The sequence below is a fragment of the Dipodomys ordii genome, unplaced genomic scaffold, assembly GCF_000151885.1.
Source record: "Dipodomys ordii isolate 6190 unplaced genomic scaffold, Dord_2.0 Scaffold7, whole genome shotgun sequence".
Lineage (NCBI taxonomy): Eukaryota > Metazoa > Chordata > Mammalia > Rodentia > Heteromyidae > Dipodomys > Dipodomys ordii.
In genome coordinates, this window is record NW_012267223.1 from 12,794,525 (window position 1) to 12,799,149 (window position 4,625).

Consider the following 4,625-nt stretch of genomic DNA (forward strand, 5'->3'; position numbering starts at 1 on the left):
TCTCTCCTGCCCGGGCTGGCTTTGAACCGCGATCCTCAGATCTCAGCCTCCTGAGTAGCTAGGATTACAGGTGTGAGCCACCAGTGCCCGGCTCTCCCAGGGTTCTTGACTAAGGAGATGGCAGTGATATAGGTGACATCATCACACACCCACCATTGAGATTATGTTTTCTGCCTTGTGCGTGCGTGTGTGTGTGGTGTGTGTGTGTGTGTGTGTGTGTGTGCCAGTTCTGTAACTTGAACTGGCGCCTTCACACTCTCACTTGGCTTGGTGTTGTATTACTTGAGCTATATCTCCATTTCTGGCTTTTTACCGGTTAATTGAAGATAAAGGTCTCATGGGTTTTTCTATCCTGGCTGGCTTTGAACCACAATTCTCATAGCTAGGATTACACCACCTTTCTTCTTAAGTAAAGCAATGTGAGTAGTCCATTGGAGCCATGTCTTCTCTCTGTCTCAAGGAAACTCAGCAATTCTATAGGCCTATGTAACTCTCCTTGCAAACTGCCCTGCAATCATGCCAGGGAGGTGGGGCAAGACTCTGTGGATTTATTCAACCTTTTGGGAAGTTAAGTAATCATTAACAAAAGTCATTAAAAAAATCCGTTCACATCCTTTGACCCAAAAACCAGATTTCCAGACAACTGTGCCAACTGGGAACTGATTAAAAAGAAAAGCAAAATCTACATCCAGCAAAACCCTAATGCCATTTTTCTCTGTGATGACTAAAAATAAGAACACAGCTTACATGTCCAATAGTTAAAAGAATGATTAGCTAAATTATGATACAAATAAGGACTTACTAGAGTTACACAAATGCTAAAATGACAATTACTGTCACTACAGGGCACTATACATAATTCAAAGCTGGGCACCAGTAGCTCATACCTGTAATCCTCATTACTCAGGAGGCTGAGATCTGAGGATCACCATTCAAAGCCAGCCTGGGCAGGAAAGTCCATGAGACTTTCATCTCAAATTAACCACCAGAAAATCAGAAGTGGCTCAAAGTGGTAGAATGCTAGCCTTAAGCAAAAAAGCTCAGGGACAGCACCTAGGCTCCAACCAGAAAGAGCTCCATGACCAAAATAAGTAAATAAATAAATAAATATCTCTATCTATCTATCTATCTATCTATATGTATGTATATATGATATATATGACGGTACTGGTGGCTCATACCTGTAATCTCAGATGTTCAGGAGGCTGAGATATGGAAAATCAAGGTTCAAAGTGAGTCTGGGCAGAACAGTTCTCAAGAGTCCATCTCTAATTAACCAACAAATAGCTGGGTTGGAGGTGTGGCGTAAGTGGTACAGCACCAGCCAAGGAAGCATAAAGCCCTGAGTTCAAGTCATAATATAAGAAAATAATAGGGGCTGGGAAGGTAGCTCAGTGGTAGAGTGCTTGCTTTGCATGCATAAAGCCCTGGGTTCTATTCCTCAGCACCACATAAGCAAACAGAAAAAAACCGGAAGTGGTGCTGTGGCTCAAGTGGTAGAGTGCTAGCCTTGAGCTGAAGAGCTGAGGGACAGCACCCAGGCCCAGAGTTCAGGCCCCATGACCGGACCCCCCCCCAAAAAAAAAGAAGTTCAAGGATAGTGTCCAGGCACTGAGTTCAAGTCCAAGGACTGGCAAGAAAAAGAAAAGAAAAGACTACTGGGTAGTTTCATGAGACACAGTTTACCTTCTTTTACAATACTGGCATTAGCCCTTTGGAAGTTACTAACACATCCAAATTGTATATATTGGGCTGGAGATTGTAGCTCAGAGTTAGAGTACTTGCCTAGCATGGAGATGTTTGCTGCTGGTGGTGAGGCTCAGTGGTTCAGTAGTAAGCACCTGCAGAAACAAAAAATGACTGGAGATTAGACACAGAAAAAGCTAAACAGATCCTTGTTCTGCTTAGTTTAACCTCCACGGAATCAATGCTAAGGTTAGGCAATCCATTTTCATGGTCTGTTGTTTCATGAGATATCATTCCCAAAGTGTGTTCTTTGGAGAAGTTCCTCAGAAGTCTGGATGACATGGCTGGAAAAGAGGTCCCATGGAAATAGAGGTGTGGCTCAAGTGGTAGAGCACCAGCAGCCTTGAACAGAAAAAGCTAAGCAAGAATGCACAGCTTTGCTGAGTGCTGGTGACTCACACCTAGAATCCTGGCTACTCAGGAATCTGAGATCAGAGGATTATGGTTCAAAACCAGCCTGGGCAGAAAAGTTTCTGTGAGACTCTTACTTCAAATTAACCACCAGAAACTGAAAGTGGGACTGTGGCTCAGAGTGGTAGAGCACTAGCCTTGAGCAAAAAGAACTCAGAGACAGGCCCTGAGTTCAAGGCCCATGAAAATTAAAAAAAGAATGCATACCCTTGAGTTTAAGCCCCACTACCAGCACAAAGAAAATAAAAGGGGGAGGAGGTTCCATGATATGTTTAGAATACAGGGTTTATTCAAGTTTGAGAGGTTTCTTGTGTGTGTGCGCGCGCGTGCTTGAGTTCAACCTCACACTCTTGCTTTTGCTTAGAGTTTTTCTCAGGGCTAGCATTCTACCACTTGAGCCACCTGGCTTTTAAGGAAATTCTTTGAAGGTCTTCCTAAGGCTTTTATAAATGCCCAAGAAAAGAATGTCGTATGTAATATGAAAACTTTCTTGGCTGATGCCACACCTTATGAAACACTTCTGTAGACCGTTACGATTTCTAGTAAGAACTAAATACCCCTTAATTATTAAAGCACAGAAATACAGGTTTCCTAGGTTTATACTATTAATTTGTTGGGTTTTTTTGTTTTGTTTATGTTTTTCTTTGATGCTAGTCCTAGAGTTTGACCTTAGGGCCTCAGCACTATTGCTGAGGTTTTATACTCAAGGCTAGCACTCTACCACTCAAGCCACAGCACCACTTCTAGCTTTTTCTGTTTATATGGTACTGAGGAATCGAACTCAAGGTTTCATGCATGCTAGGCAATCACTTGACCACTAAGCTACATTCCCAGCCTGATAAGCATATTTTTTTATCTAAGGAAAAGCAACCTTCACATGAAAATTAGGAGACAGAGTCAAAGGCTGGTGATTCAGGCATGTAATCCTAGTAACTCAGAAGGTTGAGGTCTGAGTATCATGGTTCAAAACCAGGAAAGTATGAGATAGGCAGGAAAGCATGAAACTCATCTCCAGGAGTTAACCACCAAAAAGCCAGAAGTAGAGGTGTGGTTTAAGCAGAATGCCAGCCTACGGGAAAAATCCAAAAGACAATGCCAGGCTGTGAGTTCAAGCCCGAGTACAAGTTGGTTGGTTAACCAACCAACCAACCAGTCAATAAAATAAAGAAAGAACAGCTCCCCAGTAAAGAGCCAGCTGTCCAGGGGTTTAACCACAGTCTACCTCTGCACTGCCAGTGGCTCTTCTTGCCAGGAAATTTCCTCATAAGTTTCCTGGTTCCTAACCTCTGCGTCCCTCTTTTCTAAGAGCCTTTGTTCCCCCTTCCAAACCTGACTGCGCAGTCCTGCCACCATGTTAGGCTGCTCTGTGTCAGCTTTGACCTCCTGTTCCTTTCTGAGGTTCTTAGCTGGCTTCTCCCTCTCTCCTGGGATGATCATGAACATTTTGTCTAGGTCTTCCAGGACTAAGTTCCTGCCTTACTTTGCCCTTTCCTCATTCCCCACTGCCGTCCCACCTCTGAAGCCCTTGTGGGGCAATGGCATGGTTACCTGCTGCCATGCTCACCCAGTAGCAGCTCTTCCAGGCTTCATTTCCAACTGCAGCCAACACACGATGTGCTTCAGCAACACTTTTCCATGATCAACTCTGATGTAGTTTGTACAAGGGACTCTGGTTCTCTACAATTAAGAGACTACTTCCTCCTCTGCCTCCTCCTCCTGATTCTTTTTTTGTTGGTTGTGGGACTTGACTCTGGGCCTGGGTGCTGTCCTTCAGCTCAAGGCGAACGCTCTACCACTTGAGCCACAGCAGCACTTCCAGTTTTCTAGTGGTTTATTGGAGATAAGAGTCTCATGGAATTTCCTGCCTGGGCTGGCTTTGAACCGCCATCCTCGAAATCTCAATCTCAAATCTTAGTCTCCTGAGTAGCTAGGATTACAAGCATGAGCCACGGCCACCCGGCTTTTTTTTTTTTTTTTTTAATGCCAGTACTGAGGCTTGAACTCAGGGCCTGGACAATGTCAGCTGTTTTTTGGTGGGGAGGTGGGTGTCAGTCGTGAGATTTGAACTCAGGGCCTAGGTGCTGTCCCTTAGCTCTTTTGCTCAAGGCTAGCACTCTACCATTTTGAGCCACAGCGCCACTTTTGGTGTGTTGATGGTTAATTGGAGATGAGTCTCAAGGACTTTGCTGCCTGGGCTAGCTTCCAATCATCATCCTCACATCTCAGCCTCCTGAGTAGCTAGGATTACAGGGGTGAGCCACTAGTGCCTGGCTGTCCTTTAGCATTTACCACTCAGAGCCACATTTCCACTTCCAGCTGTTTGGTGGTTAACTGGAGATAAGAGTCTCACAGACTTTCCTACCCAGGCTGGCTTCAAACTATGATCCTCAGATCTCAGCCTATGAGTAGCTAGGACTATAGGCACGAGCCACCAACACCCTATTTTGTAATTATATGGGAAAGTGTCT